General features: G+C 44.0%; 2 protein-coding genes across 2 annotated transcripts in view; one reads left to right on the top strand and one right to left on the bottom strand.

Annotated features, from left to right (window-relative positions):
• The window catches only part of LOC110518778 (pyruvate carboxylase, mitochondrial), a 484892-nt gene that overhangs the window by 344403 nt on the left and 117989 nt on the right, over positions 1-22500 (top strand).
• Positions 1-22500, bottom strand: part of LOC110515519 (leucine-rich repeat and fibronectin type-III domain-containing protein 4) — a 77589-nt gene that overhangs the window by 51833 nt on the left and 3256 nt on the right. The window contains exon 2 of the mRNA XM_036987223.2: positions 19852-20622. The gene's annotated coding sequence lies outside the window, so the exon portion shown is untranslated. The remainder of the gene's footprint in view (positions 1-19851; positions 20623-22500) is intronic.

Genomic DNA, 22500 nt, shown 5'->3' with positions numbered 1-22500 from the left:
GACCAGGACTGGCACCCTATTCCCTATATAGTGCACTACTTTAGACCTGGGATTGCACCATATTACTTATATAGTGCACTACTATAGACCAGGACTGGTACCCTATTCCCTATATAGTGCACTACTTTAGACCAGGGCTGGCGCCCTATTCCCTATATAGTGCACTACTTTAGACCAGGACTGGTACCCTATTCCCTATATAATGCACTACTATAGACCAGGGATGGCACCCTATTCCCTATATAGTGCACTACTATAGACCAGGACTGGTACCCTATTCCCTATATAGTGCACTACTTTAGACCAGGGCTGGCACCCTATTCCCTATATAGTGCACTACTTTAGACCAGGACTGGCACCCTATTCCCTATATAGTGCACTACTTTAGACCTGGGATTGCACCATATTACTTATATAATGCACTACTATAGACCAGGGATGGCACCCTATCTGTCCCCAACCTAACATCTCTCTCTCTCCATCATGCTATCTGTCCCCAACCTAACCTCTCTTTCTCTCTTTCTCTATCATGTTATCTGTCCCCAACCTAAACTCTCTTTCTCATCATGCTATCTGTCCCCAACCTAACCTCTCTTTCTCTATCATGCTATCTGTCCCCGACCTAACCTCTCTCTCTCTCTTTCTCCATCTTGCTATCTGTCCCCAACCTAACCTCTCTTCCCCCTCTATCTCCATCATGCTATCTGTCATGCTATGGCTTGCACCATATTCCTTATATAGTGCACTACTATAGACCAGGACTGGTACCCTATCTGTCCCCAACCTAACCTCTCTCTCTCCATCATGCTATCTGTCCCCAACCTAACCTCTCTCTCTCCATCATGCTATCTGTCCCCAACCTAACCTCTCTTTCTCTATCATGCTATCTGTCCCCAACCTAACCTCTCTCTCTCTATCTTTCTCCATCATGCTATCTGTCCCCAACCTAACCTCTCTTTCTCCATCATGCTATCTGTCCCCAACCTAACCTCTCTTTCTCTCTTTCTCATCATGCTATCTGTCCCCAACCTAACCTCTCTTTCTCCATCATGCTATATGTCCCCAACCTAACCTCTCTTTCTCTCTTTCTCCATCATGCTATCTGTACCCAACCTAACCTCTCTTTCTCCATCATGCTATCTCTCCCCAACCTAAGCTCTCTCTCTCTCTTTCTCATCATGCTATCTGTCCCCAACTTAACCTCTCTTTCTCTCTTTCTCCATCATGCTATCTCTCCCCAACCTAACCTCTCTCTTTCTCCATCATGCTATAAGTCCCCAATCTAACCTCTCTTTCTCCATCATGCTATCTGTCCCCAACCTAACCTCTCTCTCTCTCTCTCTTTTTCCATCATGCTATCTGTCCCCAACCTAACCTCTCTTTCTCCATCATGCTATCTCTCCCCAACCTAAGCTCTCTCTCTCTCTTTCTCATCATGCTATCTGTCCCCAACTTAACCTCTCTTTCTCTCTTTCTCCATCATGCTATCTCTCCCCAACCTAACCTCTCTCTTTCTCCATCATGCTATAAGTCCCCAATCTAACCTCTCTTTCTCCATCATGCTATCTGTCCCCAAACTAACCTCTCTCTCTCTCTCTCTCCATCATGCTATCTGTCCCCAACCTAACCTATCTTTATCTCTTTCTCCATCATGCTATATGTCCCCAATCTAATCTCTCTTTCTCTCTTTCTCCATCATGCTATCTGTCCCCAACCTAACCTCTCTCTCTCCATCATGCTATCTGTCCCCAACCTAACCTCTCTTTCTCTATCATGCTATCTGTCCCCAACCTAACCTCTCTCTCTCTATCTTTCTCCATCATGCTATCTGTCCCCAACCTAACCTCTCTTTCTCCATCATGCTATCTGTCCCCAACCTAACCTCTCTTTCTCTCTTTCTCATCATGCTATCTGTCCCCAACCTAACCTCTCTTTCTCCATCATGCTATATGTCCCCAACCTAACCTCTCTTTCTCTCTTTCTCCATCATGCTATCTGTACCCAACCTAACCTCTCTTTCTCCATCATGCTATCTCTCCCCAACCTAAGCTCTCTCTCTCTCTTTCTCATCATGCTATCTGTCCCCAACTTAACCTCTCTTTCTCTCTTTCTCCATCATGCTATCTCTCCCCAACCTAACCTCTCTCTTTCTCCATCATGCTATAAGTCCCCAATCTAACCTCTCTTTCTCCATCATGCTATCTGTCCCCAACCTAACCTCTCTCTCTCTCTCTCTTTTTCCATCATGCTATCTGTCCCCAACCTAACCTCTCTTTCTCCATCATGCTATCTCTCCCCAACCTAAGCTCTCTCTCTCTCTTTCTCATCATGCTATCTGTCCCCAACTTAACCTCTCTTTTTCTCTTTCTCCATCATGCTATCTCTCCCCAACCTAACCTCTCTCTTTCTCCATCATGCTATAAGTCCCCAATCTAACCTCTCTTTCTCCATCATGCTATCTGTCCCCAACCTAACCTCTCTCTCTCTCTCTCTTTTTCCATCATGCTATCTGTCCCCAACCTAACCTCTCTTTCTCCATCATGCTATCTCTCCCCAACCTAAGCTCTCTCTCTCTCTTTCTCATCATGCTATCTGTCCCCAACTTAACCTCTCTTTCTCTCTTTCTCCATCATGCTATCTCTCCCCAACCTAACCTCTCTCTTTCTCCATCATGCTATAAGTCCCCAATCTAACCTCTCTTTCTCCATCATGCTATCTGTCCCCAACCTAACCTCTCTCTCTCTCTCTCTTTTTCCATCATGCTATCTGTCCCCAACCTAACCTCTCTTTCTCCATCATGCTATCTCTCCCCAACCTAAGCTCTCTCTCTCTCTTTCTCATCATGCTATCTGTCCCCAACTTAACCTCTCTTTCTCTCTTTCTCCATCATGCTATCTCTCCCCAACCTAACCTCTCTCTTTCTCCATCATGCTATAAGTCCCCAATCTAACCTCTCTTTCTCCATTATGCTATCTGTCCCCAACCTTACCTCTCTTTCTCCATCATGCTATCTCTCCCCAACCTAAGCTCTCTCTCTCTCTTTCTCATCATGCTATCTGTCCCCAACTTAACCTATCTTTCTCTCTTTCTCCATCATGCTATCTCTCCCCAACCTAACCTCTCTCTTTCTCCATCATGCTATAAGTCCCCAATCTAACCTCTCTTTCTCCATCATGCTATCTGTCCCCAAACTAACCTCTCTCTCTCTCTCTCTCCATCATGCTATCTGTCCCCAACCTAACCTATCTTTATCTCTTTCTCCATCATGCTATATGTCCCCAATCTAATCTCTCTTTCTCTCTTTCTCCATCATGCTATCTGTCCCCAACCTAACCTCTCTCTCTCCATCATGCTATCTGTCCCCAACCTAACCTCTCTTTCTCTATCATGCTATCTGTCCCCAACCTAACCTCTCTCTCTCTATCTTTCTCCATCATGCTATCTGTCCCCAACCTAACCTCTCTTTCTCCATCATGCTATCTGTCCCCAACCTAACCTCTCTTTCTCTCTTTCTCATCATGCTATCTGTCCCCAACCTAACCTCTCTTTCTCCATCATGCTATATGTCCCCAACCTAACCTCTCTTTCTCTCTTTCTCCATCATGCTATCTGTACCCAACCTAACCTCTCTTTCTCCATCATGCTATCTCTCCCCAACCTAAGCTCTCTCTCTCTCTTTCTCATCATGCTATCTGTCCCCAACTTAACCTCTCTTTCTCTCTTTCTCCATCATGCTATCTCTCCCCAACCTAACCTCTCTCTTTCTCCATCATGCTATAAGTCCCCAATCTAACCTCTCTTTCTCCATCATGCTATCTGTCCCCAACCTAACCTCTCTCTCTCTCTTTTTCCATCATGCTATCTGTCCCCAACCTAACCTCTCTTTCTCCATCATGCTATCTCTCCCCAACCTAAGCTCTCTCTCTCTCTTTCTCATCATGCTATCTGTCCCCAACTTAACCTCTCTTTCTCTCTTTCTCCATCATGCTATCTCTCCCCAACCTAACCTCTCTCTTTCTCCATCATGCTATAAGTCCCCAATCTAACCTCTCTTTCTCCATCATGCTATCTGTCCCCAAACTAACCTCTCTCTCTCTCTCTCTCCATCATGCTATCTGTCCCCAACCTAACCTATCTTTATCTCTTTCTCCATCATGCTATATGTCCCCAATCTAATCTCTCTTTCTCTCTTTCTCCATCATGCTATCTGTCCCCAATCTAACCTCGGTTTCTTCATCATGCTATCTGTCCCCAACCTAACCTCTCTTTCTCTATCATGCTATCTGTCCCCATCCTAACCTCTCTTTCTCCATCATGCTATCTGTCCCCAACCTAACCCCTCTTTCTCCATCATGCTATCTGTCCCCAACCTAATCTCTCTTTCTCCATCATGCTATCTGTCCCCAACCTAATCTCTCTTTCTCCATCATGCTATCTGTCCCCAACCTAACCCCTCTTTCTCCATCATGCTATCTGTCCCCAACCTAATCTCTCTTTCTTCATCATGCTATATGTCCCCAATCTAATCTCTCTTTCTCTCTTTCTCCATCATGCTATCTGTCCCCAACCTAACCTCTCTTTCTCCATCATGCTATCTGTCCCCAACCTAACCTCTCTTTCTCCATCATGCTATCTGTCCCCAACCTAACCTCTCTTCCCCCTCTATCTCCATCATGCTATCTGGCCCCAATCTAACCTCTCTTTCTCCATCATGCTATCTGTCCCTGACCTAACCTCTCTCTCTCTCTTTCTCCATCATGCTATCTGTCCCCAACCTAACCTCTCTTTCTCCATCATGCTATCTGTCCCCAACCTAACCTCTCTTTCTCTCTTTCTCATCATGCTATCTGTCCCCAACCTAACCTCTCTTTCTCCATCATGCTATATGTCCCCAACCTAACCTCTCTTTCTCTCTTTCTCCATCATGCTATCTGTACCCAACCTAACCTCTCTTTCTCCATCATGCTATCTCTCCCCAACCTAAGCTCTCTCTCTCTCTTTCTCATCATGCTATCTGTCCCCAACTTAACCTCTCTTTCTCTCTTTCTCCATCATGCTATCTCTCCCCAACCTAACCTCTCTCTTTCTCCATCATGCTATAAGTCCCCAATCTAACCTCTCTTTCTCCATCATGCTATCTGTCCCCAACCTAACCTCTCTCTCTCTCTCTCTTTTTCCATCATGCTATCTGTCCCCAACCTAACCTCTCTTTCTCCATCATGCTATCTCTCCCCAACCTAAGCTCTCTCTCTCTCTTTCTCATCATGCTATCTGTCCCCAACTTAACCTCTCTTTCTCTCTTTCTCCATCATGCTATCTCTCCCCAACCTAACCTCTCTCTTTCTCCATCATGCAATAAGTCCCCAATCTAACCTCTCTTTCTCCATCATGCTACCAGTCCCCAATCTAACCTCTCTTTCTCCATCATGCTATCTGTCCCCAAACTAACCTCTCTTTCTCTCTTTCTTTATCATGTTATCTGTCCCCAACCTAACCTCTCTTTCTCTCTTTCTCTATCATGTTATCTGTCCCCAACCTAAACTCTCTTTCTCATCATGCTATCTGTCCCCAACCTAACCTCTCTTTCTCTATCATGCTATCTGTCCCCGACCTAACCTCTCTCTCTCTCTTTCTCCATCTTGCTATCTGTCCCCAACCTAACCTCTCTTCCCCCTCTATCTCCATCATGCTATCTGTCATGCTATGGCTTGCACCATATTCCTTATATAGTGCACTACTATAGACCAGGACTGGTACCCTATCTGTCCCCAACCTAACCTCTCTCTCTCCATCATGCTATCTGTCCCCAACCTAACCTCTCTCTCTCCATCATGCTATCTGTCCCCAACCTAACCTCTCTTTCTCTATCATGCTATCTGTCCCCAACCTAACCTCTCTCTCTCTATCTTTCTCCATCATGCTATCTGTCCCCAACCTAACCTCTCTTTCTCCATCATGCTATCTGTCCCCAACCTAACCTCTCTTTCTCTCTTTCTCATCATAATATCTGTCCCCAACCTAACCTCTCTTTCTCCATCATGCTATATGTCCCCAACCTAACCTCTCTTTCTCTCTTTCTCCATCATGCTATCTGTACCCAACCTAACCTCTCTTTCTCCATCATGCTATCTCTCCCCAACCTAAGCTCTCTCTCTCTCTTTCTCATCATGCTATCTGTCCCCAACTTAACCTCTCTTTCTCTCTTTCTCCATCATGCTATCTCTCCCCAACCTAACCTCTCTCTTTCTCCATCATGCTATAAGTCCCCAATCTAACCTCTCTTTCTCCATCATGCTATCTGTCCCCAACCTAACCTCTCTCTCTCTCTCTCTTTTTCCATCATGCTATCTGTCCCCAACCTAACCTATCTTTATCTCTTTCTCCATCATGCTATCTGTACCCAACCTAACCTCTCTTTCTCCATCATGCTATCTCTCCCCAACCTAAGCTCTCTCTCTCTCTTTCTCATCATGCTATCTGTCCCCAACTTAACCTCTCTTTCTCTCTTTCTCCATCATGCTCTCTCCCCAACCTAACCTCTCTCTTTCTCCATCATGCTACCAGTCCCCAATCTAACCTCTCTTTCTCCATCATGCTATCTGTCCCCAAACTAACCTCTCTTTCTCTCTTTCTCTATCATGTTATCTGTCCCCAACCTAACCTCTCTTTCTCTCTTTCTCTATCATGTTATCTGTCCCCAACCTAAACTCTCTTTCTCATCATGCTATCTGTCCCCAACCTAACCTCTCTTTCTCTATCATGCTATCTGTCCCCGACCTAACCTCTCTCTCTCTCTTTCTCCATCTTGCTATCTGTCCCCAACCTAACCTCTCTTCCCCCTCTATCTCCATCATGCTATCTGTCATGCTATGGCTTGCACCATATTCCTTATATAGTGCACTACTATAGAACAGGACTGGTACCCTATCTGTCCCCAAACTAACCTCTCTCTCTCCATCATGCTATCTGTCCCCAACCTAACCTCTCTCTCTCCATCATGCTATCTGTCCCCAACCTAACCTCTCTTTCTCTATCATGCTATCTGTCCCCAACCTAACCTCTCTCTCTCTATCTTTCTCCATCATGCTATCTGTCCCCAACCTAACCTCTCTTTCTCCATCATGCTATCTGTCCCCAACCTAACCTCTCTTTCTCTCTTTCTCATCATGCTATCTGTCCCCAACCTAACCTCTCTTTCTCCATCATGCTATATGTCCCCAACCTAACCTCTCTTTCTCTCTTTCTCCATCATGCTATCTGTACCCAACCTAACCTCTCTTTCTCCATCATGCTATCTCTCCCCAACCTAAGCTCTCTCTCTCTCTTTCTCATCATGCTATCTGTCCCCAACTTAACCTCTCTTTCTCTCTTTCTCCATCATGCTATCTCTCCCCGACCTAACCTCTCTCTCTCTCTTTCTCCATCTTGCTATCTGTCCCCAACCTAACCTCTCTTCCCCCTCTATCTCCATCATGCTATCTGTCATGCTATGGCTTGCACCATATTCCTTATATAGTGCACTACTATAGACCAGGACTGGTACCCTATCTGTCCCCAAACTAACCTCTCTCTCTCCATCATGCTATCTGTCCCCAACCTAACCTCTCTCTCTCCATCATGCTATAAGTCCCCAATCTAACCTCTCTTTCTCCATCATGCTATCTGTCCCCAACCTAACCTCTCTCTCTCTCTCTCTTTTTCCATCATGCTATCTGTCCCCAACCTAACCTCTCTTTCTCCATCATGCCATCTCTCCCCAACCTAAGCTCTCTCTCTCTCTTTCTCATCATGCTATCTGTCCCCAACTTAACCTCTCTTTCTCTCTTTCTCCATCATGCTATCTCTCCCCAACCTAACCTCTCTCTTTCTCCATCATGCTATCTGTCCCCAAACTAACCTCTCTCTCTCTCTCTCTCCATCATGCTATCTGTCCCCAACCTAACCTATCTTTATCTCTTTCTCCATCATGCTATATGTCCCCAATCTAATCTCTCTTTCTCTCTTTCTCCATCATGCTATCTGTCCCCAATCTAACCTCGGTTTCTTCATCATGCTATCTGTCCCCAACCTAACCTCTCTTTCTCTATCATGCTATCTGTCCCCAACCTAACCTCTCTTTCTCTATCATGCTATCTGTCCCCATCCTAACCTCTCTTTCTCCATCATGCTATCTGTCCCCAACCTAACCCCTCTTTCTCCATCATGCTATCTGTCCCCAATCTAATCTCTCTTTCTCTCTTTCTCCATCATGCTATCTGTCCCCAACCTAACCTCTCTTTCTCCATCATGCTATCTGTCCCCAACCTAACCTCTCTTTCTCCATCATGCTATCTGTCCCCAACCTAACCTCTCTTCCCCCTCTATCTCCATCATGCTATCTGGCCCCAATCTAACCTCTCTTTCTCCATCATGCTATCTGTCCCTGACCTAACCTCTCTCTCTCTCTTTCTCCATCATGCTATCTGTCCCCAACCTAACCTCTCTTTCTCCATCATGCTATCTGTCCCCAACCTAACCTCTCTTTCTCCATCATGCTATCTGTCCCCAACCTAACCTCTCTTCCCCCTCTATCTCCATCATGCTATCTGGCCCCAATCTAACCTCTCTTTCTCCATCATGCTATCTGTCCCTGACCTAACCTCTCTCTCTCTCTTTCTCCATCATGCTATCTGTCCCCAACCTAACCTCTCTTTCTCCATCATGCTATCTGTCCCCAACCTAACCTCTCTTTCTCTCTTTCTCATCGTGCTATCTGTCCCCAACCTAACCTCTCTTTCTCCATCATGCTATATGTCCCCAACCTAACCTCTCTTTCTCTCTTTCTCCATCATGCTATCTGTACCCAACCTAACCTCTATTTCTCCATCATGCTATCTCTCCCCAACCTAAGCTCTCTCTCTCTCTTTCTCATCATGCTATCTGTCCCCAACTTAACCTCTCTTTCTCTCTTTCTCCATCATGCTATCTCTCCCCAACCTAACCTCTCTCTTTCTCCATCATGCTATAAGTCCCCAATCTAACCTCTCTTTCTCCATCATGCTATCTGTCCCCAACCTAACCTCTCTCTCTCTCTCTCTTTTTCCATCATGCTATCTGTCCCCAACCTAACCTCTCTTTCTCCATCATGCTATCTCTCCCCAACCTAAGCTCTCTCTCTCTCTTTCTCATCATGCTATCTGTCCCCAACTTAACCTCTCTTTCTCTCTTTCTCCATCATGCTATCTCTCCCCAACCTAACCTCTCTCTTTCTCCATCATGCAATAAGTCCCCAATCTAACCTCTCTTTCTCCATCATGCTACCAGTCCCCAATCTAACCTCTCTTTCTCCATCATGCTATCTGTCCCCAAACTAACCTCTCTCTCTCTCTCTCTCTCCATCATGCTATCTGTCCCCAACCTAACCTCTCTTTATCTCTTTCTCCATCATGCTATATGTCCCCAATCTAATCTCTCTTTCTCTCTTTCTCCATCATGCTATCTGTCCCCAATCTAACCTCGCTTTCTTCATCATGCTATCTGTCCCCAACCTAACCTCTCTTTCTCTATCATGCTATCTGTCCCCAACCTAACCTCTCTTTCTCTATCATGCTATCTGTCCCCATCCTAACCTGTCTTTCTCCATCATGCTATCTGTCCCCAACCTAACCCCTCTTTCTCCATCATGCTATCTGTCCCCAACCTAATCTCTCTTTCTCCATCATGCTATATGTCCCCAATCTAATCTCTCTTTCTCTCTTTCTCCATCATGCTATCTGTCCCCAATCTAACCTCTCTTTCTTCATCATGCTATCTGTCCCCAACCTAACCTCTCTTTCTCCATCATGCTATCTGTCCCCAACCTAACCTCTCTTTCTCCATCATGCTATCTGTCCCCTACCTAATCTCTCTCTCTCTTTCTCCATCATGCTATCTGTCCCCAACCTAACCTCTCTTTCTCCATCATGCTATCTGTCCCCGACCTAACCTCTCTCTCTCTTTCTCCATCATGCTATCTGTCCCCAACCTAACCTCTCTTTATCTCTTTCTCCATCATGCTATAAGTCCCCAACCTAATCTCTCTTTCTCTCTTTCTCCATCATGCTATAAGTCCCCAATCTAACCTCTCTTTCTCCATCATGCTATCTGTCCCCAACCTAACCTCTCTCTCTCCATCATGCTATCTGTCCCCAACCTAACCTCTCTTTCTCCATCATGCTATCTGTCCCCAACCTAACCTCTCTTTCTCTCTTTCTCTATCATGCTATCTGTCCCCAAACTAACCTCTCTCTCTCTCTCTCTTTCTCCATCATGCTATCTGTCCCCAAACTAACCTCTCTCTCTCTCTCTCTTTCTCCATCATGCTATCTGTCCCCAACCTAACCTCTCTTTATCTCTTTCTCCATCATGCTATATGTCCCCAATCTAATCTCTCTTTCTCTCTTTCTCCATCATGCTATCTGTCCCCAATCTAACCTCTCTTTCTCCATCATGCTATCTGTCCCCAACCTAACCTCGCTTTCTCCATCATGCTATCTGTCCCCAACCTAATCTCTCTCTCTCTTTCTCCATCATGCTATCTGTCCCCAACCTAACCTCGCTTTCTCCATCATGCTATCTGTCCCCAACCTAATCTCTCTCTCTCTTTCTCCATCATGCTATCTGTCCCCAACCTAATCTCTCTCTCTCTTTCTCCATCATGCTATCTGTCCCCAACCTAACCTCTCTTTCTCTATCATGCTATCTGTCCCCAACCTAACCTCTCATTCTCATCATGCTATCTGTCCCCAACCTAACCTCTCTTTCTCTATCATGCTATCTGTCCCCAACCTAACCTCTCTCTCTCTATCTTTCTCCATCATGCTATCTGTCCCCAACCTAACCTCTCTCTTTCTCTTTCCCCATCATGCTATCTGTCCCCAATCTAACCTCTCTTTCTCCATCATGCTATCTGTCCCCAACCTAACCTCTCTTTCTCTCTTTCTCATCATGCTATCTGTCCCCAACCTAACCTCTCTTTCTCCATCATGCTATCTGTCCCCAACCTAACCTCTCTTTCTCTCTTTCTCCATCATGCTATCTGTCCCCAACCTAACCTCTCTTTCTCCATCATGCTATCTCTCCCCAACCTAAGCTCTCTCTCTCTCTTTCTCATCATGCTATCTGTCCCCAACTTAACCTCTCTTTCTCTCTTTCTCCATCATGCTATCTCTCCCCAACCTAACCTCACTCTTTCTCCATCATGCTACCAGTCCCCAATCTAACCTCTCTTTCTCCATCATGCTATCTGTCCCCAACCTAACCTCTCTCTCTCTCTTTCTCCATCATGCTATCTGTCCCCAACCTAACCTCTCTTTCTCTCTTTCTCCATCATGCTATATGTCCCCAACCTAACCTCTCTTTCTCCATCATGATATCTGTCCCCAACCTAACCTCTCTTCCCCCTCTATCTCCATCATGCTATCTGGCCCCAATCTAACCTCTCTTTCTCCATCATGCTATCTGTCCCCGACCTAACCTCTCTCTCTCTCTTCCTCCATCATGCTATCTGTCCCCAACCTAACCTCTCTTCCCCCTCTATCTCCATCATGCTATCTGTCCCCAACCTAACCTCTCTTTCTCCATCATGCTATCTGTCCCCAACCTAACCTCTCTTCCCCCTCTATCTCCATCATGCTATCTGGCCCCAATCTAACCTCTCTTTCTCCATCATGCTATCTGTCCCCGACCTAACCTCTCTCTCTCTCTTCCTCCATCATGCTATCTGTCCCCAACCTAACCTCTCTTCCCCCTCTATCTCCATCATGCTATCTGTCCCCAACCTAACCTCTCTTTCTCCATCATGCTATCTGGCCCCAACCTAATCTCTCTTTCTCCATCATGCTATCTGTCCCCAACCTAACCTCGCTTCCCCCTCTATCTCCATCATGCTATCTGGCCCCAATCTAACCTCTCTTTCTCCATCATGCTATCTGTCCCCGACCTAACCTCTCTCTCTCTTCCTCCATCATGCTATCTGTCCCCAACCTAACCTCTCTTCCCCCTCTATCTCCATCATGCTATCTGTCCCCAACCTAACCTCTCTTTCTCCATCATGCTATCTGGCCCCAACCTAACCTCTCTTCCCCCTCTATCTCCATCATGCTATCTGGCCCCAATCTAACCTCTCTTTCTCCATCATGCTATCTGTCCCCGACCTAACCTCTCTCTCTCTCTTCCTCCATCATGCTATCTGTCCCCAACCTAACCTATCTTTCTCCATCATGCTATCTGACCCCAACCTAACCTCTCTTTCTCCACATTGCTATCTGTCCCCAACCTAACCTCTCTTCCTCCATCATGCTATCTGTCCCCAACTTAACCTCTATTTCTCTCTTTCTCTATCATGCTATCTGTCCCCAACCTAACCTCTCTTTCTCCATCATGCTATCTGTCCCCAACCTAACCTCTCTTTCTCCATCATGCTATCTGTCCCCAACCTAACCTCTCTTTCTCCATCATGCTATCTGTCCCCTACCTAACCTTTCTTTCTCTCTTTCTCTATCATGCTATCTGTCCCCAACCTAACCTCTCTTTCTCTCTTTCTCATCATGCTATCTGTCCCCAACCTAACCCCTCTTTCTCATCATGCTATCTGTCCCCAACCTAACCCCTCTTTCTCCATCATGCTATCTGTCCCCAACCTAACCTCTCTTTCTGCATCATGCTATCTGTCCCCAACCTAACCTCTCTTTCTCCATCATGCTATCTGTTCCCAACCTAACCTCTCTTTCTCCATCATGCTATCTGTCCCCAACCTAACCTCTCTTTCTCCATCATGCTATCTGTCCCCAACCTAACCTCTCTTTCTCTCTTTCTCCATCATGCTATCTGTCCCCAACCTAACCTCTCTTTCTCTCTTTCTCATCATGCTATCTGTCCCCAACCTAACCTCTCTTTCTCATCATGCTATCTGTCCCCAACCTAACCTCTCTTTCTCATCATGCTATCTGTCCCCAACCTAGCCTCTCTCTCTCTATCATGCTATCTGTCCCCAACCTAACCTCTCTCTCTCTCCTTCCTCCATTCCTTATTTTCTTCCTTCCTTCGTCTCTCCTCTCCTCTCCTCTCCTCTCCTCTCCTCTCCTCTCCTCTCCTCTCCTCTCCTCTCCTCTCCTCTCCTCTCCTCTCCTCTCCTCTGTATGTGCAGGATCTCTATGTGATGGCACAGAACCACAAACTATAAATCGAGTAACAGGGATAACGACCAGTATAATGATACCACTGTATAATGACCAGTATAATGATACCACTGTATAACGACCAGTATAATGATACCACTGTAGCCTGTGCTGTATAAAGACCAGTATAATGATACCACTGTATAAAGACCAGTATAATGATATCTCTGTGCTGTATAAAGACTAATATAATGATATCTCTGTGCTGTATAGAGACCAGTATAATGATATCTCTGTGCTGTATAAAGACCAGTATAATGATATCTCTGTACTGTATAAAGACCAGTATAATGATATCTCTGTACTGTATAAAGACCAGTATAATGATATCTCTGTACTGTATAAAGACCAGTATAATGATATCTCTGTACTGTATAAAGACCAGTATAATGATATCTCTGTACTGTATAAAGACCAGTATAATGATATCTCTGTACTGTATAAAGACCAGTATAATGATATCTCTGTACTGTATAAAGACCAGTGTAGTGATATCTCTGTACTGTATAAAGACCAGTATAATGATATCTCTGTACTGTATAAAGACCAGTATAATGATATCTCTGTAGCCTGTACTGTATAAAGACCAGTATAATGATATCTCTGTACTGTATAAAGACCAGTATAATGATATCTCTGTACTGTATAAAGACCAGTATAATGATATCTCTGTACTGTATAAAGACCAGTATAATGATATCTCTGTACTGTATAAAGACCAGTATAATGATATCTCTGTACTGTATAAAGACCAGTATAATGATATCTCTGTACTGTATAAAGACCAGTGTAGTGATATCTCTGTACTGTATAAAGACCAGTATAATGATATCTCTGTACTGTATAAAGACCAGTATAATGATATCTCTGTAGCCTGTACTGTATAAAGACCAGTATAATGATATCTCTGTACTGTATAAAGACCAGTATAGTGATATCTCTGTACTGTATAAAGACCAGTATAATGATATCTCTGTACTGTATAAAGACCAGTATAGTGATATCTCTGTACTGTATAAAGACCAGTATAATGATATCTCTGTGCTGTATAAAGACCAGTATAATGATATCTCTGTACTGTATAAAGACCAGTATAGTGATATCACTGTAGCCTGTACTGTATAAAGACCAGTATAATGATATCTCTGTACTGTATAAAGACCAGTATAGTGATATCTCTGTAGCCCGTGCTGGTCTCTCTCCTTACAACTAATTCCACAAAATGTTTGAGTAAAATACGAAAGAATTCTAAGAATTTGTATCCACCAATCCAGTGCCCTGTGGTGATGATTAGGCTGTATCGGATTGGTTGATTCTCCCAGCAGGAAGTAGGCTCGATGTCACAGCATGGACTCGTGCCTTCAGAGGTAAATACACAAGCACACACAAATACACACATACATACAAATTCACACGAACGTACACACACAAAACCTCAACACTTCTTGGGCTGTATTCAATGAGCTGTTCACAACGTTCGCAGACACAGATGCATTTTCCAGAACAGATGTCATTTTCTATAGTGTAGAATTGGTAGTTACGTCAGCTCTATTCGGTCTATATCTATATGAATCTTTCACTTCGTTCACCGCGTGGACTTCCTGGTGTGAGGCCCGGTCAAAAGAGCCAACGGCCAATCGAGGTTCAGTACCGAGCGCTGTGAGCCTATTAGCTTGCAGCTGGGCAATGGCAGATGTTGGCTAAACCAGTGATGCGCTCAGACACACACATAGACACACATACATAGACACACATAGACACACACACACATAGACACATACACACATATAGACACACACACACATATAGACACACACACACACACATAGACACACATACATAGACACACATAGACACACACACACATAGACACACATAGACACATACACACATATAGACACACACACACACACATAGACACACATACATAGACACACACACACACACATAGACACACAAAGACACACATATAGACATACACACACATAGACACACATACACATGGACACACACACACACATAGACACACATAGACACACACACACACACACACACACACACACACACACACATAGACATACACACATATAGACACACACACACACACACATAGACACACATACATAGACACACATATACACACACACACACATATAGACACACACACACATAGACACACATACATAGACACACATAGACACACACACACATAGACACACATAGACAGGTCTGTCTGTTCTCTTGGTCTCGGTGGGGTGTCAGCTTATGAGTTAACTGTCTAATGCCAGCCAGGTGTGTGTGTGTGTGTGTGTGTGTGTGTGTGTGTGTGTGTGTGTGTGTGTGTGTGTGTGTGTGTGTGTGTGTGTGTGTGTGTGTGTGTGTGTGTGTGTGTGTGTGTGTGTGTGAAGCATCATCTGAGATAATCTGACACATCTGACACATTAGAATGAATCTCACACCAAAACTGTCTCTCATACAGTTTTTCCTCTTTTCATTCTGTCAGACAGTACTTCCTCTTTTCATTCTGTCATACAGTACTTCCTCTATTCATTCTGTCAGACAGTACTTCCTCTTTTCATTCTGTCATACAGTACTTCCTCTATTCATTCTGTCATACAGTACTTCGTCTTTTCATTCTGTCATACAGTACTTCCTCTTTTCATTCTGTCATACAGTACTTCCTCCTTTCATTCTGTAAAACAGTACTTCCGCTTTTCATTCTGTCATACAGTACTTCCTCTATTCATTCTGTCTGATACAGTACTTCCTCTTTTCATTCTGTCAGACAGTACTTCCTCTTTTCATTCTGTCATTCAGTACATCCTCCTTTCATTCTGTCAGACAGTACTTCCTCTTTTCATTCTGTCATACAGTACTTCCTCTATTCATTCTGTCAGACAGTACTTCGTCTTTTCATTCTGTCATTCAGTACATCATCCTTTTTTCGGTCATTCAGTACATCCTCCTTTCATTCTGTCTGATACAGTACATTCTCCTTTCATTCTGTCATTCAGTACATCCTACTTTCATTCTGTGATTCAGTACATTCAACTTTCATTCTGTCATTCAGTACATCCTCCTTTCATTCTGTCATTCAGAACATCCTCCTATCATTCTGTCATTCAGTACATTCTCCTTTCAATCTGTCATTCAGTACATCCTCCTTTCATTCTGTCATTCAGTACATCCTCCTTTCATTCTGTCATTCAGTACATCCTCCTTTCATTCTGTCATTCAGAACATTCCCCTTTCTTTCAGTACATCCTCTTTTCATTCTGTCATTCAGAACATTTTACTTTCATTCTGTCATTCAGAACATCCTCCTTTCATTCTATCATTCAGAACATCCTCCTTTCATTCTGTCATTCAGAACATTCTCCTTTCATTCTGTCATTCAGTACATTCTCCTTTCAATCTGTCATTCAGTACATCCTCCTTTCATTCTGTCATTCAGTACATCCTCCTTTCATTCTGTCATTCAGTACATCTTCCTTTCATTCTGTCATTCAGAACATTCTCCTTTCATTCTGTCATTCAGAATATTCTCCTTTCGTTCTGTCATTCAGAACATCCTCCTTTTATTCTGTCATTCAGTACATTCTCCTTTCTTTTTGTCATTCAGTACATCCTCCTTTCATTCTGTCTGATACAGTACATTCTCCTTTCATTTCATTCTGTCATTCAGAACATCCTCCTTTCATTCTGTCATTCAGTACATTCTCCTTTCATTCTGTCTGATACAGTACATTCTCCTTTCATTCTGTCTGATACAGAACATCCTCCTTTCATTCTGTCATTCAGGACATCTTCCTTTCATTCTGTCATTCAGTACATTCGACTTTCATTCTGTCATTCAGTACATTCTCCTTTCATTCTGTCATTCAGAACATCCTCCTTTCATTCTGTCATTCAGAACATTCCCCTTTCATTCAGTACATCCTTCTTTCATTCTGTCATTCAGAACATCCTCCTTTCAATCTGTCATTCAGAACATTCCCCTTTCATTCAGTACATCCTCCTTTCATTCTGTCATTCAGTACATCCTCCTTTCGTTCTGTCATTCAGTACATCCTCCTTTCATTCTGTCATTCAGTACATTCTCCTTTCATTCTGTCATTCAGAACATTCCTCTTTCATTCAGTACATCCTCCTTTCATTCTGTCATTCAGAACATTCCCCTTTCTTTCAGTACATCCTCTTTTCATTCTGTCATTCAGAACATTTTCCTTTCATTCTGTCATTCAGAACATCCTCCTTTCATTCTATCATTCAGAACATCCTCCTTTCATTCTGTCATTCAGAACATTCTCCTTTCATTCAGTCATTCAGTACATTCTCCTTTCATTCTGTCATTCAGTACATACTCCTTTCATTTCATTCTGTCATTCAGAACATCCTCCTTTCATTCTGTCATTCAGTACATTCTCCTTTCATTCTGTCTGATACAGTACATTCTCCTTTCATTCTGTCTGATACAGAACATCCTCCTTTCATTCTGTCATTCAGGACATCTTCCTTTCATTCTGTCATTCAGTACATTCTCCTTTCATTCTGTCATTCAGTACATTCTCCTTTCATTCTGTCATTCAGAACATCCTCCTTTCATTCTGTCATTCAGAACATTCCCCTTTCATTCAGTACATCCTTCTTTCATTCTGTCATTCAGAACATCCTCCTTTCAATCTGTCATTCAGAACATTCACCTTTCATTCAGTACATCCTCCTTTCATTCTGTCATTCAGTACATCCTCCTTTCGTTCTGTCATTCAGTACATCCTCCTTTCATTCTGTCATTCAGTACATTCTCCTTTCATTCTGTCATTCAGAACATTCCCCTTTCATTCAGTACATCCTCCTTTCATTCTGTCATTCAGAACATTCCCCTTTCTTTCAGTACATCCTCTTTTCATTCTGTCATTCAGAACATTTTCCTTTCATTCTGTCATTCAGAACATCCTCCTTTCATTCTATTATTCAGAACATCCTCCTTTCATTCTGTCATTCAGAACATTCTCCTTTCATTCAGTCATTCAGTACATTCTCCTTTCATTCTGTCATTCAGTACATACTCCTTTCATTCTGTCATTCAGTACATTCTCCTTTCATTCTGTCATTCAGTACATTCTCCTTTCATTCTGTCATTCAGTACATTCTCCTTTCATTCTGTCATTCAGAACATCCTCCTTTCATTCTGACATTCAGTACATTCTCCTTTCATTCTGTCATTCAGTACATTCTCCTTTCATTCTGTCATTCAGAACATCCTCCTTTCATTCTGTCATTCAGTACATTCTCCTTTCATTCTGTCTGAGACAGTACATTCTCCTTTCATTCTGTCATTCAGTACATTCTCCTTTCATTCTGTCATTCAGTACATTCTCCTTTCATTCTGTCTGAGACAGTACATTCTCCTTTCATTCTGTCATTCAGTACATTCTCCTTTCATTCTGTCATTCAGTACATTCTCCTTTCATTCTGTCATTCAGAACATCCTCCTTTCATTCTGTCATTCAGTACATTCTCCTTTCATTCTGTCATTCAGTACATTCTCCTTTCATTCTGTCATTCAGTACATTCTCCTTTCATTCTGTCATTCAGAACATCCTCCTTTCATTCTGTCATTCAGTACATTCTCCTTTCATTCTGTCATTCAGTACATCCTCCTTTCATTCTGTCATTCAGTACATCCTCCTTTCATTCTGTCATTCAGTACATTCTCCTTTCATTCTGTCTGATACAGTACTTCCTCTTTTCATTCTGTCATTCAGTACATCCTCCTTTCATTCTGTCTCCTCCCCCTCTTCATTTTCTCTCTCTCTCTCTCTCTCTCTCTCTCTCTCTCTCTCGCTGTGGTTGTCGTGGTGACAGCTTGATCCTTCACCAGCAACCTGCTGTTCATCGACCACTTAATTACCCATCTTTTCATCCCTCTGTCTCTCTATTTTCCTTCTGTTCATTCTATCTCTCCACATCCTTAACATGTCTATTCTGACACTCGTCTTTCCAGGTAGATGTTTTTTTTTCCGCTTTTTTTTCCTGGTGTTTTTTTTCAGTCATTATTTTCCTTTTATGTAATGAAAAGAAAAACTGTCACACAAACCACAGAGTGAGAGTCCTGGCCACGGCCACAGAACAACAACGGCCTAGGAAATCATGCTCATCTTTCAGTACATTCACTTATCAGACTTTACATCAAGTCTTTATTTATATCTGTTTGTTTGTAGCAGATGTGTGTGTGTGTGTGTGTGTGTGTGTGTGTGTGTGTGTATTGTTTGTGTGTTGTTCCTTGTTCAGCAATGTACTGAAAAAGTGAATTGATTAACACACTCACTCACTGATTCTCTATCAAGCCATGCGAATGAGTTCACATTTCTGTGTGTGTGTGTGTGTGTGTGTGTGTGTGTGCCATCCGTTTCGAGCGCTGAGTGTTTATGCATTGGTGCAGATGATTTGCACATATTTATGTGCACGTGTGTGTGTGTGTGTGAGTGTGCACGTGTGGGCGTGTGTGTGTTCGTCTGTGCGTGCGTGCGTGTGTGTGTGTGTTCGTTTGCGTGCGTGTGTGTGTTTGTGTGTGTGTGTGTGCGTTCGCGTGCGTGTGTGTGTTTGTGTGTGTGTGTGTGTGTGTGTGTGTCATCTAACAGTCATACATTACCTTTTCTGTCTGTGTCACACCTATCCTCCAACCAGGTGTGTGTGTGCCTGGCGCAGATTCCCGCCCCAGGTGTGTATCCTGGTATGTGTGTGTGTACTCCCGACAGTGTGTTTGTGTGACTCCCTTCCGACACACACACATCAAAGAGGCGGATTTGGGTCGCTGAGTCACACACTCCACGATCCCTTTTATATTTGCTTAGTTCCAGGGAGAAAAAGAGAATTTTCACTCAATCTCATTCACATTATTCCCCAAAGAGAATCTGGAAAATCCCCCCCAAAAAAACACACAAAAATCTGAAGACATTCAATTTGTTTGCTTTTCCATAATTTTCCATCGCCGTTTCCTGTTTGGGAATTCTGGGAATTCTCGTTTGAATATATCATAATATTGATATCAAGGGAATGAAGATCATGAACAGGCAGATCCTCTCCTCCTCCCTCTCTCTCCCTCCCTGTTCCACCTTAGATTGCTCATATGTCTCTCTCTTCCTTTCCTTCAGTCGTTTCCTCCCTCTAGCCCTCTGTTATGTCAGCTTCCCTCTCTTCAGGGAATCATTCCACGCGTTCCGCATCACAAATAATATTCCGAGCATCGTGGGAATGTAACAGAATATGTTCTTTCTTTCCCAAAGTTTCCCTGTCCCCTTGGTGGGTCAAACAACCCGGGTTAAGCTTCCCTGCCCCCGGGACAAGGGCTGAACAATAAGGAATGTGGATGGTGTTGAGGGACGAGTGGGGGGTTGTCCTTGTTGTTGTTGATGTTGTTCACCTGTAATAGAGCAGAACATACATACAGTTATCTGTGTGTGTGTATGTGTGTGTGTGTGTGCGGGGGCGCGTGCATGCGCGTGTGTGTGTGTGTACACAGACAGTCTGAAAGCTCATAAACACACAGCGCCAGACAACCAATCTGGAATTACACCATCTCTCTCCATCTTTCAGCCCCACATGTCAGCCCCATCTCTCTCCATCTCTCCTTCTCTCAGCCTCATCTCTCTCCATCTCTCAGCCCCATATGTCAGCCCCATCTCTCTACATCTCTCCTTCTCTCAGCCTCATCTCTTTCCATCTCTCAGCCCCATCTCTCTCCATCTCTCCTTCTCTCATTCTCATCTCTCTCCATCTCTCCGCCCCACCTGTCAGCCCCATCTCTCTCCATCTCTCAGCTCCATCTCTCTCCATCTCTCAGCCCCACCTGTCAGCCCCATCTCTCTCCATCTCTCAGCCCCATCTCTCCATATCTCAGCCCCACATGTCAGCCCCATCTCTCTCCATCTCTCCTTCTCTCAGCCTCATCTCTCTCCATCTCTCAGCCCCACCTGTCAGCCCCATCTCTCTCCATCTCTCAGCCCCATCTCGCCATCTCTCAGCCCCACATGTCAGCCTCATCTCTCTCCATCTGTCAACAAATGGTGTTTGTTCTTCACTGGTTGCCCTTTTCTCATGGCAACAGGTCGCAAATCTTGCTGCTGTGATGGCACACTGTGGAATTTCACCCAGTAGATATAGGAGTTTATCAAAATTGGATTTGTTTTCTAATTCTTTATGGATCTTTGTAATCTGAGGGAAATATGTGTCTCTAATATGGTCATACATTGGGCAGGAGGTTAAGAAGTGCAGCTCAGTTTCCACCTAATTTTGTGGGCAGTGAGCACATAGTCTGTCTTCTCTTGAGAGCCATGTCTGCCTATGGTGGCCTTTCTCAATAGCAAGGCTATGCTCACTGAGTCTGTACATAGTCAAAGCTTTCCTTAATTTTGGGTCAGTCACAGTGGTCAGGTATTCTGCCGCTGTGTACTCTCTGTTTAGGGAGAAATAGCATTCTAGTTTTTTTGTTAATTCTTTCCAATGTGTCAAGTAATTATCTTTTTGTTTTCTCATGATTTGGTTGGGTCTAATTGTGTTGCTGTCCTGGGGCTCTGTGGGGTCTGATTGAGTCCCGGGACCAGCTTGCTGAGGGGACTCTTCTCCAGGTTCATCTCTCTGTAGGTGATGGCTTTGTTATGGAAGGTTTGGGAATCGCTTCCTTTTAGGTGGTTATAGAATTTAACGTCTCTTTTCTGGATTTTGATAATTAGTGGGTATCGGCCTAATTCTACTCTGCATGCATTATTTGGTGTTCTACGTTGTACACGGAGGATATTTTTGCAGAATTCTGCGTGCAGAGTCTCAATTTGGTGTTTGTCCCATTTTGTGAAGCCCCATCTCTCTCCATCTCTCAGCCCCATCTCTCTCCATCTCTCAGCCCCACCTGTCAGCCCCATCTCTCTCCATCTCTCAGCCCCACATGTCAACCCCATCTCTCTCCATCTCTCAGCCCCATCTCTCTCCATCTCTCAGCCCCACCTGTCAGCCCCATCTCTCCATCTCTCAGCCCCATCTCTCCATCTCTCAATCTCTCAGTCCCATCTCTCCATCTCTCAGCCCCATCTCTCCATCTCTCAGCCCCATCTCTCCATCTCTCTTCATATCTCAGCCCCATCTCTCCATCTCTCAGCCCCATCCCTCTATCTCTCAGCCCCATCTCTCTCCATATCTCAGCCCCATCTCTCTCCATCTCTTAGCCCCATCTCTCCGTCTCTCTCCATCTCCCAGCCCCATCTCTCCATATCTCAGCCCCATCTCTCCATCTTTCAGCCCCATCTCT

Source organism: Oncorhynchus mykiss, chromosome 9, assembly GCF_057628025.1.
Source record: "Oncorhynchus mykiss isolate SJ-2025 chromosome 9, ASM5762802v1, whole genome shotgun sequence".
Taxonomy (NCBI): Eukaryota; Metazoa; Chordata; class Actinopteri; order Salmoniformes; family Salmonidae; genus Oncorhynchus; species Oncorhynchus mykiss.
Note: the sequence above shows the minus strand (reverse complement) of the source record. Positions and strands in the feature narration are given on the sequence as shown.